Raw genomic sequence first — 13,984 nt, 5'->3', positions numbered from 1 at the left:
TAGCTGAAACAGACATTGCTTTAAAGCTTTAATTGTGAGCACTGAGGCAAGGCAAAGATACAGACCTTTTAGTTTAAGGCCAGCCTCAGAAGAGAAATGGACTGTATGTACTGCATGTACACTGAGTGAGGTTAAAAAACTCAGGGAGGTTGTTAGGAAAGTTGCGTGTCCTCTCACTTTAATATTTAACAAGAGGAGAGCATTTTTTCTGAAACTTTCCAGCAACCTTTTGGTCACCGTATTTTTTTTTCTCATCTTGCCCTCTCTTCCCTCTTTCAATGTCTCTTTCTTTGCCTCTCTCTCACCCTGCTATGTCTGTATTACCTTTACTGCAGTAGAAGTATCAAAGGAGTAAAACATGAATAATAAACACTATTTTAACATACATAATATTTACCTGAACATCAATGCAAATACAATGTATTTTATTTACCCCAAGCCATGCAGATCTAATATTCTTAATGCAAACTTTTATTTTATTTATTGAACTGAGAATTGAACCAAGTCTGGATACTCACTTGTTACTGAAGCCATATTTATAATCTATGCTTAAAAATGCTAAATATGCATTTAAACACAAACAAGAGAAAATGTTTTGCTGCTGTTTGCATACAGTATGTCAATGATTCTAATCTCCACAATCCTCCACCGGAATTTGAATTCACACTGTGGTGTGACAACCTAAGCAAACTCCCTATCTGACTGAGGCAGTTGGAACGCCCGTTTGTGAGCTGTCCAAGGACCACCATGGGAACTTGACTAGAGGGGCTGGCTGGAAAGATTGTGGGAGTGCAGTGACAGTTGGGGGACTTTTCTCATGTGAAAAGGGCCCAGTCGTCCCATAGAAAAACACAGCACTACAAACAAAGAGCATCCGTGACCTGACAATGAGGCACTCTTGAGTTTGATCATTAAAAAAAAAAAAGTAGTGGCAGTCCCTTTTTTTGCCTTCTCCACATTCATATTCGTAGCCAGGTTAATTAAAGAATTCTTTCCTTAATTCCCCAGAATATAATCATGACAGTTTTACAAGCAGCAAGGTAATATGATCTCATATTTTTGTTTCGCGCTGCTAACCGTGTTGCAAAGTAGTTTTAAGCGTGTCTCCAATGGTGACATCTCATCATGGCGCAGTATGAAATGGTTCTGAAGTTGAATGAGACTCAAACAAAAGCGTGAGGGAATTAGTACATGCGAGGCACATTTCCAGAAAGTGTTTATGTTCTTCTTAAAGCCTTTCTCTGGCAGAAGCGATTACATGAACGTCTCCTACTTATTTGTTTTCATCTGAACATTTGGCTGAGGGGTTTATCCATCTTGACAAGCACATAATATGGCTTTTGGTGCTCTGAGGGAGAAAATGAGAGAGATCGGAGGAGAGAGGGAGAAAATGTGAAAGTTAAAACAGAGGCTCTATGGTGGGGTTTTATCACTTTTCTTGCTCTTCCCTTCCTCTCTTTAACAACATGCTTAACTCCCCAAAGATGTGTTGTAAGATCACAATAATCCCCTCAAAATGACATTAGTCCTCACTCTCCTCTTTGAGTAGGTGGAATGTATCTGAGCCAAATTACTGAAGACACTCTAGGGTGTTGGGAACGATGTGATAAACACATAAAGTTCCCAATGTAATTTGATTAAGTTTAAAAAGTATAAATATGCTCTCTGCTCAGCATTCCATGCTAAGCCAATTAGAAGCTCTACAGTAAATGAATTTTGGTCCATATGATAGTTTGACTTTGCTTCCTCAGTCAAAAGGTATGCTTTTAACATTTACTCTTTTAAACTTTTCATCATCCTATGTTGGTCAATCATTCTAAAGAAAATGGCAGACAAAGGACACTACTGAAGTCCCATGTGCATGCTATATTGTAATCTATAACTTACATCTCTTACAAAAACCACTATACCAACAGATCAGGCCAGACAGTGTTTTATTTGCTACATAGAAGTCCAAAAAAAGAAAATGCATAGTACTGCCCAGTTGGACTGTCCTCCAACACACTGTCTCAACCACTTGGCCACTACTTGTAGCAAGCTTCAAAATAGAGCATTACAGAATGTAGACTTCTCCACCAATGGTGCATTTGAACATGGCAGAAAGAGTACCAAAGTGCTTATTTCTACTCCATCAAATGGGGAGCCTTGGAGACTAGATTGAAATGCTCAGCTCCTAAAATTGCTGCCAAGATATGCCACTGACTTTTCAACCAGCTTTCAGTTACAACAATATAAGGGAGGAGTGGAGAGGAAGGGCTTCTCTGGTCTTTCTCTGGCTGTGGGGGTTTTTACAACCAAAATATTTAGTTTTTTGTATTTTTATGTTTTGAAACCATATTTTTTTCCTTTTAGTTTTTTAACACTTTACCAATTGCATGAGTTTTTCTTCACATTTTTGTAGTTATTAATCTGTAAGCCAATATTTTTACTTACTTGTTTTTATCTATCTATGTCTAGTATTACAACGTGTGTTGTACTGTGTCCTTCTGGTGTATGCATACCTCAGACAGTGTTTTTGCAGACCATATACTTTTATATGTGTGTGGCTGTCTGTTTGCCGATCCACTTCCCCTGGTGTGTGAAGTGTTGGATAATTAGCTGCCTTATCAGCCTGGGACACCGGCAGTCTCCTCTATACTGACAGGTCATGGAGCCCAGGACCAGCGGGAGGTTGGAGAAAAGGAGGAGGTTGGATGATAAGGCCACAGGAGGAGAGACAAGGAGGGGAGAGCAAAAGAGAGGGAGAAGGAGCTGAGGGGAAAGAGATCAGGGGAGAGGGGGAGGGGGCAGGGAGGCAGACAAAACCTGAAAGAGAGAAATTGGATGAGGAGCCAGACACAGGAGTAGACAGAGAGATGGAGCAGTTAAAAAGGGGGAGACAGTTAGGCCCCGCAAGGACAGAGCAGCTGCTCCGGCCTATCAGCTCTTCCACGAGATCTCGGCACTCATTAGCATAAATTCGAATGACAAATGTGGCCGCTTTGGCAAAGACTAATTAATTCACGGAGGGGGGAAACTCACCAGAGTAAGAATTCAAATCATTCAATGCCACAGGCCTGAACAAGTGTTAAGAGGGAGCATGTTGAGCTCCATTGTGTTTTGGAATTACTACTGTTCCCTAACATGTCCTGAAAAGGTTACAGCTTTCATTTTAGTATTTGAGTTGTGCTTAATTTTTCATTAGTATTTTCAATTTATGTTTAAATAAATATATAATTCAGCCTTAGTTACCAGTATTTGGTAAAGTTTGTAAAGGTTCAGTGCTACCTTTTTAAAAGTATTTCATATGTATACAGTGTGTGCAGGAGGGTGTGACTTGATTGATTAGCCTGATAGGCTGTGTTCAGTATATTTTCACACACACACACACACACACACACACACACACACACACACACACACTCACACACACACACACACACACACACACAAACACTCACGACTTCATGATTTATAAGAGGGAACAATGGACTGGAAAAGATTGCTTCGCTCTGAAGTGACGGCAGGCCTGGGAAAGACAGGGAAAGAATAAGTGCTCCCCCTTGTGTTCAGCATACACATCTCTGCCTCTAATCATGTCTTTTCTTTCATAAACTATGATCATGCACTGTCGGGCAGTGTAACTCTAGCTCGCATTAAATTGATATTGCACTCTGTCACTATAGATACTTGAACAAAGTTTTGCACATCTCATTCACTCTCTTACTTCCTTCAGAGCACAGCGAGCATTACCTCATTTTGTCCTCCAGTCACTTGTTTGAAAAAGAGGCAAAGTCTGCCAATGAAATGTCTGTCTCCTCAACTTTTTTTAACAGGCTGATCCTTCTCAGGAGATTTGTGTAAATTGAATCAATCCAACATGTTGGCAATTGACACTGAATGGTGTGGGGGGCCTAAATAATTCACTTGAACAAGATTATAGATAAAGTGTCTGAGTCGTGCCCCGGCTTGTGTTAGACCTCTATCCTCTTTGTTTTCCAATTTACAGCAGGCTTAACTGGCCAGAACATCTGGCCCTCATCAAGTCCAGGTGTTCCTGCAACAGTCTGTGTGCATGTGTGTGTATGCTGGAGAGAGTGACTTCTCTGTCTCTCAGCCTCTTTCTCTATGTCTGTCTTACTCCCTCTACCTCTTTATGTATCTGTCATTTCTTTCCTTTTCCTCCCTGGTCCAAAACACACCAAGCTCAGCCAGGTGCAACCGCTTTTCTTACCAAAGCCCTTGTTAAAGACCCCACAACAGTTGCCCAAGAGCCCTCCCTGCTAAACCAGGCTCTTGCTGCACCATAATTACATCAAAACAGAACATGTTGTGCAGTGTGAGGACTATTTATACATCCACGTCGAGAGCCAGTTTGCACTCTTTCTGCTTCCAAGGAACATCCTTCTGTGACTACTGTGTGTGCATGTGTGCGTGATTTGGGGTGGGTGCCGGGGGAGTAAATTGGTGGTGGTTGGCGTGGGTAGTGTGATTCTCCAGGTGGTACGGGGGCCTCTGTTGCTGCTGCCCATTACCAATTACCCCAAGACTCCTACACCTGTGAAACACATTATAGCTTGACCAAAACACAGAAAGTAGGTGGGACTCTCTGTCTGACAGTGGCAGACAGCTAAAGCAATTTAAAGGCAATGCTGTAACCAACTGTTGGTTCAAAAGGGATCATTCAGGAAAAGCCACAACTATTATGGGCCTACTATTCATATCTTTGCATGAGGCCATCACAATTTCCATACTAGTCCTCTATGTAATATGATTGCTCTCTGGTTTAAACTACAGAATGGTCTTTGTTGGACAGATCTCATAATCGTGCAATGTTCCAGACTCTAATGGGCAATTACACTGTAGACCGGCCCAGTCATTTATTTATGTAATACTATCACTACCATGGCAATGCCGTTTGTCACAGTCATGCTAGCATGCTGTCATTTCAACTTCAACATTTGTCACTGGGGCAGTAAAACATCATCATGTCAACAAAGGAAGACTCATTTTTACATACGCTGAGCCATCATTTTGGAAAAAAGACATTCAAAGCTGTATTTTCTTATATTTGTTTGTGTGCATGTAAAAAGGAGACACAATGTTAAGCCAATATATATATATATATATATATATATATATATATATGCAAATGTGTTTTGATAGATGGACATGGTGAAATAACCAATGTGTGCCATGTAAGGAGCTGGTCAGTGAAAGTGATAGTTATGGTCTCATGGGCTGGGAACTGGAATTGAGGTTGAACAACAGCAGCGCAACAAGAACAAGTAAACACTGAGAAGAAAGTAATGCCTGAGTCACTGGTAAAACAACACATATGTGGATTTTGAACAACAGCTGATGCTTAGTTATGACAAAAAAACTTTATTTAAAGTCCTTAATTACTATGTATACATTAAGTATATTTACAGAAGATTCTCTTTGCATATAGCAGACATTCTTTTGATAAATCCATGCATCTATTACAAAAAAATTAACTCATCTCTAGAAAATCCCCTTTAATGTAAGGGTCATCCCCCTGCAGGATACATATACAAAAGCAGCCAAGAGATTCAATGCCAACACACTCATCCTATGAACTTCAGAATGTCATGAACAGTTGGTTTCATAGGTTATCCACTGAGAGGGCTCTCACATCACCGATAAGTCCATGGAGTTTCAGAGAGAGAGATAGCAGGCCGCACCAAAACTCTAAGCAAGTAAAATTAATTCCCATCGAAACTCACACTCACACTCACAAAGTCGTAGTCATAAGGAGATGGTTGGAGTAATTGTAGGCACACAAAGCACAAGTCGTTGTTTTAGCTGCCAAAAACAGATATTGTAGACATATGATAAAATAAAAATATAATCAAGATGATGTACTAGCTGTTGCAAATGAATTGTACATCTAATAAAAACTTGCAAATTACAAGTTTATAAATTCTCCTTGACTCTTTTATTTATTTATTAATTGTTGCTATGTATATATGACCTGTGTGATATTACATATCTGAAACAAAAAATGGTGTGAGCAAAAGCATTTGTTTAGTATTTATAGACTTCCATTCCATGTACTATACTTCAGACTTTTTCAATTTTCAATAGTATCATATAGATATAGATCAAATATAGATGTTGTACTGCCCAATACACATACAGTTGGGCAGCACATCTGCATGTGTGTTTGTGTAAAGCCTTTTTAGGGCTCCACAGGGAGCTGATAAGTCTGATAATCTGCCACAAGTGATAGGGGCTAAAGATACAAGTTTGAAAAAGTAAAAAAAAAAATCTGTTGGTGTGAGTTAGAAAGATGTGAGGTCAAGTTGCATTATGGGTTATGTAGGTGCCAGTTTTTGACAAGGAAGAAAAATGCATGCAATAAAAAAGACAGTATCTCTGGTTCTGCTGCATCTATTTTTATTTTAAACTGTCCACGTTGAGTTTGTTAGTGTTATAGGTGTGCAAAGTTAAAGCAGTGGAGTACTCTTTAAACTTATAATATCTTTTTAAGAACGATTGTGAAAACTTTGAAGCTGATTATCTGCTTTCCTGTGGTCAGCTACAACCTGATGAACTAAGGATAATGAAAGGTAACAAACTCACTCAGACTAAGGTATGACTGTTGCTACACCTTGCAATACCCTTCTGACGCACAAGGAGCAGAGAGGAAGGGGGTGGAGGAATCATGGGAGGAAATGGTTTCATGGCTGAGCTGACTGTTTGAATTAGTGTATCTGAAATGGGCATCGTCTGCTAGCACTCTGACATGGTGCTGCTCTCGCCTTTGGCATGCTTCCATCCCTTCAGACTGACACACATGCACACACATGCAGTCACACATACAGTTACACACAGACACAAACACATGCACTCACACACAGAAACACACATCGTGCATTTAGCTTGCCATCCCCCGACCTCCCTGCTGTGTCTGACACAGCACCCATGATCCTTTGCCTTGCGGGCTGTGAGCTGTCAGAGTGACAGGGCATGAGGAGGCTGACATGTGATGTTGAGAGACAGGATCAAATGTGTCATCATCTTCTCAAACAAAGAAACAAAGGGATGAGAAACTATTTTCTGTACCATAAGCTAATTTCTGTCAGAAATACCTTGTTATTGTTTTTCATTTTGTTAAATTTAGTCAGTCTTTAATTTAGTCAATAATTACTTAGCTCTTTTATAGGTAATTTTCAAGGGTGTACAGTGGGGACTTTGTCTCAAAAAATGTTTTTTCCATCATTTGTATACTGCTATTTGGGTAATAGATATAATTTTGATGAAGAAAACAGCAGAGAACAATGAGCATCCCGAAGTTGAAACATTTACAATCTGTGTTTTCTAAGTCAAAGTCTGTTTATATCGCTGTGAATATTATGTCATTGTTATGCAGCATTATTTATTTCTAAAGAACTGGATATTATTAAAAAACAGTCAAGACACCTATATAAGTAAAATCAACATAAAACTACGCAGTACATTGGTCAACACTCAAAACGTAATATGAGTTATTACCTGATCTGAGCAGGTTGAGGTGTTAAAATTAGATTGGCACAAAAAAACCTTATGATTACTGCAGTAATCCTCTTCTCTACTCTCCTGTGTCTGTCAAGCTGTTGTCAGGTAGAGCGCATACAGTATGCACCCACACACGAGCACGCGCGCACGCACACACACACACACACACACACACACACACACACACACACACACACACACACACACACACACACACGCAGGCACACACACACACACACACACACACACACACACACACACACACACACACATAAAGCTCTCCAGGTCCCACTTGCTTAGTCCAATCTGTCCTGTGCTGTCCAGGCCTGTGCTGTGCTAGTAGACCACACATCCACACATCAGCTCTTTATTGTTCCTTCCACTGTAGTAATGGAAACAGAGTCAATGTGGCACGGAGGGGGAGGAAGTGGTGGCCAAGGGCTGTGAGCCCCAGGCCTTGCATGGCCCCTCCATGGTTGGCATCGCTTTACTCTCTCTCTCTCTCTCTCTCTCTCTCTCTCTCTCTCTCTCTCTCTCTCTCTCTCTCTCTCACGCACACACACACACACACACGCACACACACACACACAACCACTCTCTTTTTCTTCCTCTCTGGAATTGACACACACACACACACACACATACATATACACCATTATGCGAGAGGAAAGCCACACTGTAGTGAAAACACACACCGCCCCTGCAACCCTTCAAATGGTAGGAAATCCTGGACATGTCGAGCACATTTAGAAAAAATACTTGAGGTTTTGGAGAAATTGGGATCACCTCATCTCAGAGTAACATGATGCTGGTTATATTAAAAAATGAAAGGGTGCCCATATGGAAGCCATCGCAGACCCCGTGCATGCACGTACAAATGAAAGCAACTCCAGCGCGGCTGCTAATGAGGGTGACCGTGACGTTTTTATGTTGTTATCCTACTGTGTGGCTTAGGTAATGGCTGTATAGGATGGGAGGTTTCATCCACACACGCACAGGGGGGTCCGGGTGGTATTGTTACAGCCTAAACACTTTTTTATGGTCTTTTTAGCCTTTGAATCATAGTATCAGTTCTACACATGGCAGGTAGGGTTTAGTGGTTGGTTAGCAAGCTGGATTTATTTACTTTAAATGTCTGACAGCAGCCAAACTGACACAAGGGGACTGGCTCTGTTTACAGTTAAACAGCAAACACCAGCAGTTCATCTCAGGAAAGCAAGATAGAATAGAATAAAATAGAATAGAATAGAATAGAATAGAATAGAATAGAATAGAATAGAATAGAATAGAATAATAGACACAGGAGTTTCCATTCACCTGAGGATAGACTTTAATATCCACTCTGCACGGACCATATAAAATCTTGGCAAAGGTATAAAATTATTGTTTTGTACTCCTCTTATAACCCTAACCCTCCAGCATGGCTTTCACATTTTCTAATTGATCTTGGTATTAACAAATAGACGTTAAATGCTGAGGTTTTAATTGTCTGAGTGCTGCCCCTAGTTGCTGTCAGTATGTGTGTGTGACAGTTATAGTGTGTGCATGCATGTGTCTGTATATTTGTGCATCTGTGTGTGTACTTGCATGCTCTTGTGCTATCAGTCTTGGTCAGGTCCCTGCCTGGGTGTGTGTGAAGGTTTGTCTCCCTGTGTTGTTGCAGCCTGTGTAATCATGGTATTAATTATTAGCTGTTTGCTCTCCATCATCCTCCTCCCCTGGGTCGGGCACCGTGCCTGGGCTGCCAAGGGCTGGCTCTGGGTGTCTCATCCACTATAAATCTGCACGGTTAACATCACAATCATTGGAACAGCAGTGTGAAGCACAAAGTTGTTGTGCATGTCTGAATACAGGATGAATAAAATGCAAACTGGCTTTTACATCACATTAATAAAATGAGTATTTTTTTGCCTGTCTGCCCTTGTCATTATTGCTGATGTGGTGGGGGTTTTTTATTCCATTTCTTTGTATTTACGTCTACATAAAACTGTGCCATGCTTTTTTCTGTGTTTCAAAACCATGCATACAGCCTGAAATGATGTAGTTCAACCAAGAAATAAACAATGTTTCCCCATGAGCATAGCCTAAATGGTGTGAGAAAAGATGTCTCACATTATCCTGCTTTGTGTCCTCGGGATAGGCTGTGCATTAGATTCAACTCTATCTGATCTATGTGTCCTTTTCACAAACTGCCACTGGCAAAACCCCATCACTCACAAACACACACATGCTTATGTACATTTGTCTCCTTCAAATGCCACCATCGGCATCGCTCCTTCAGAGGTACTTGTGAAATGAATTGTCTGAGAGAAAGTCACAGCATCTGGCAGTGATTGTGATGCCACAGGCAGTATGTGTGAAACCCAGAGCGGGCTGGTGAGTGATTCACAAGGAGGATGAGGCCTTTTACCCATGCTAGTCTTTAGGATAAGACATGGCTCAGTGACCTCCAGGACCTAAACATGCTCATATTTACTGGTGACTTCCGGATACAATTTAATCCCCAGTTTAAAAGGAAACCTGGATTTTTTTCAACCAGGACCCTATTATTCCATTATTTTATGGTCTAAGTAACTACATCCTCTCTCATAAGATTTCAGAAATAGACTTCTCCTTGATCGAGACTTGGTTAGACACAATAAAAAATAGACAGGATGGTAAACAAATGGTAAAGAAAAAAAGAAAAAAAGTTTCATTTTTCTCTATGGCCCTTTCCATAATGTTGTCAGAAACTTCAACAATCTGAAACAGTCAGAGGCAAAAAAAACAAGCACTTTAAGTTGACATACATTGACGGGGCGCTATTGCTCTAAAGGATTACATTGCAGCCTGTTTTGCGGCTGCCAAATGCAGCGCTCTCGCTGGACGAATTTCAAAAATTGTTGTCCTCATTAATCACTTAGACACAAAATGATGGGAAAATAGGGTCCAGGTTGAAAAATCACAAAGTGTCCCTTTAGGTTCATAATTTATTTTGACAATGTTTTTTCTACTGCTGTTTATTTTCCCAAAAAATATGAAATGTGTACAATCACTAGCTGTCCAAAACCTTTAAAGTCATTCACTGGATTGAAAGCAATTTAGAAAATCTTAAGATTAAACCCTATTATCCGTCAATTATCATATCCAATTTTGCTTTGGTTGCCTTTCAGCGGTTACCACAGCTTCTCTCATGTCTCCCAATTCTTTCAAATTCAATGATAGTCATAAAAACCAGAAAAGATCATTTTAGCAAAACACATTTTACGTCAATTTACTGAATGGAAACATAAATGATCGGTATGGACAAAAATCTAATAAACTTAAACCAGAGAGAGAGAGATTTCTTCTGGAACTGCAGCTGAGTTAATAAAAATCACTTATGGTTTTCAGAGAAACAACAGCATTTCATTGTCCAGGATGATGGTTTGAAGATGAGGTAAGAGATTTGGTATGTGCCTGTTGCTAGATTCAAAGCACAAATTTTTGTTTTCATCTTTAGAGTCAGGAAAATAAAGCATTTGTACGAAGTCTGTTGCATTAATTAACAACTACCAATGTTCCCCTGTGGTTTCCAACCACTTTGAAGATTCCTTCACAATGGACTGAGAGACTTAACCATTTACAAACTGAAGGGGGGAAAAAATCCTCTGATTGGATCACAATGCCACATGTTGGCTGATTGCAAGCACAGGAATTGTATCGTAAAAGCAAAAACCGCCTCTTGGGAATCATGTCAGGAAAAATCCCAAGGAGGAAATGCTGCCAACTAGTCTTCACCAATGACTGGTAAAAAGAGATTTTTTTCTTTGCTTTAAGATAGAGAGATGTTCTAATCCTCTGTTCATTGTTAGGGTTGTGTGAGACTGGCCGAAGGAAATAGCTTTTTGATGGCAGTTGAGGGGAAAGGGAGCTTTGCCAAAGAGGGCTTCAGAAGTTAATGGGCCGGTTTCTATGCTGACAGTAAAATCTTGGCTGGAGCCATCAGGAGCTTCCAAGGCGTTATCTACTTCAGCGGTTTTGAAGATTATCTTTAAAGGGAAAACAGAAAAATTGACAATGTCAAGAACAAGAGAGATGTCTAAAAGCAAAGGTTTAATCAAGACTTATACCAGATGGAATTATCACTGAGCTAAAGCAGATTTATGTTGAGGAAGCATAATAGTTTAGAGAATATTCTTCCCAGATAACTGTTGTATAGCTTTGAGATTGTGTCAAAAGCAAACAGAATCAGTAGTGGATTCACATTTTGATACACCACCAAGGCTTGAAATGGAGTTTCTATTGGGTGGGTAATGTTTGATCCAATGTTGCCTGTGGTAAATGTTGCCCCTGCAGAACAATGAGCCAAAAAGAAAATGAGACCCAATTTCTCAGTGAGTGCTCTTCTGTACTGGTGCTTACAAACACAGATCTTTATTCCAGCAAGGGAAAAGACCTAAACAGGGGCTCCTAAGGTATTTTAAGAATAGCATTGCATACCTGAGCTCTGCCAAACCTTCGAAAACCTATGAAATTTCACAGCACTTTCGAGTGCAGAAGATCCAAATGGGCAGCCCTCTGGCACAAAGACTGGTGAGGAGAGAAGGGGTAACTCAGTTCTTCACATGTTCCCTTGCTTCTACAGAACAACGGGCCAAAAAGAAAACAAGTCCCATTTGCTCTCACTTGCGCACAGGTGCTTGCAGCTAGAGTACAGTAAAGAGGAGAGGATGAAAACAGAGTTATGAGACAGTTTGGTAAGATTTTTTGTCTCCTGTAAACTGACACCTCTCCCAAACGCATAATTAATAACAAAAAGTCGCAGGAAACTATTAGTTAGACGATGACAGGCAGGGGTTGAGGAGTGGCAAGGAGAAGGAGGTTGCATCAGTAACAAGAGCTAAGAATAGCCTGTGGTTGTGTGTACATGTATATGTGTTTCATGTGTGTATCCATGCCCATGTGCATACATGTGCTTATCCTCCTTTCCAAGTATCTCGGGGGCTGCCAGGATCTGTTTCAGAGCAGAAATGTAGCCAGCAAGCCACGAGCCATCAGCAGCCAGGTCAGATTAGGTTTCTGTCGTTGGCTTTTGTGCTGATAACACTACAATGAGTGGCACTTCCCTACCGCCACTTTACCTCTGCCGTCCCACACTTGTCAGTCCTCAACCGGTCAGATATGGTCTGTCAGTTAAGTAAGAGATAAAGAAAAGTCAGGGGGAGGGGGAAGGGCTCTTCTCTGTTAGTTTAGCACCCCAGTTGAAGGGTTTTTGTTACTGATGAGGGTCACGGAATGAAGGAACAGCCTAAAGACAAAGGGGAAGGGAAAGTTGACTGGCACATTAGCCGGTGTCTCCCTATCATTCTGCTTAATCTAAAGAGACAAGGGATCTCTTGAGTTGTGGGGATGACCATGGGAACGGGGATGTGGTGAGGGGAACACAACTGTCGAGATCAATTTGCCTTCACATTCTCTCTCCAGATGTCCTCGCTCTCTGTCTCACTTTATCTCTCACTCTGTGGCTGTTTATCTTTCTCGCACACACTAATGTTATATACATACATATATATAATATAATATTACATACATAAATATATATAAAGTGTAAATAAGTATATTATGTGTGTGCACATATGCTGCTTTTTATCTATCTGTTCAAAACTAAAATTAACTATTTTTTTCTATCTCTCAATCTTGCTCATTTGAGCTTTTCACGGTCTTCTCCTTGCAACCCAATTAGTATTTCATAAGAGGCTCATCACCTTTTCACACATATCACTGATGATTAGCCTTCTGGGATAACCTTGACAGAATAGTCTCCTGGATAGATTTATTCAGTCTGTCAACAGGCATCAGTTCAGGCAGGATGAGACCCATGTCAAACATTACCTCTCTATTTCAGAACAGAGGCACATCTGCCAAACACTGTTATTGAACTGGCACTACAACAGCGTAACCTAGCTCCCCTCTAAGTATTAAAGGTGTATGGTTAAGAAATATTAATGTCATATTCAATCAATCATTATTACCCTAAGGGAAAATCCTGTTTGAGGTGTAGCAGCATTAGCAATTTTTAGCTTTGAAAACGTCTGGATATCCCGCTTCTAAAATGTGTGTAACAATGAACCACCTCTTTGCCTGTCAAAATATTTTGCATTTTGTCCTGAGGAATCTGTTCAAATCAGTGAGCACACTTTCAATAGTGTTACCAGTGACACATTGGAAAAGGCAATGTCTCCACCTATGGGTTCAAGTATAGCACTACAATTCAAAAACTTTTTAAAAATTCTTTACACATTAATTTAAGAATCAGTGCTTAAATTAAATAAATACAACAAGACAAACATTTTTGGGATGAAAAACATCACAATTAAACTAGTGTTGCACAGTCTACCATTAAAGTAAACGAAAGAAAGCCTTGTGATGTCCTGCTTTCATTAAAGCATAAATAAACTATAGAGATGAATCTGTCTGCATACTTGAGAAATTACAAATTATTTCTTTATAATCACTTAATTAA

This window comes from Scomber scombrus, chromosome 4 (assembly GCF_963691925.1).
Source record: "Scomber scombrus chromosome 4, fScoSco1.1, whole genome shotgun sequence".
Taxonomy (NCBI): Eukaryota; Metazoa; Chordata; class Actinopteri; order Scombriformes; family Scombridae; genus Scomber; species Scomber scombrus.
The sequence above is the reverse complement of the archived record's forward strand: the minus strand, read 5'-3'. Positions refer to the sequence as shown.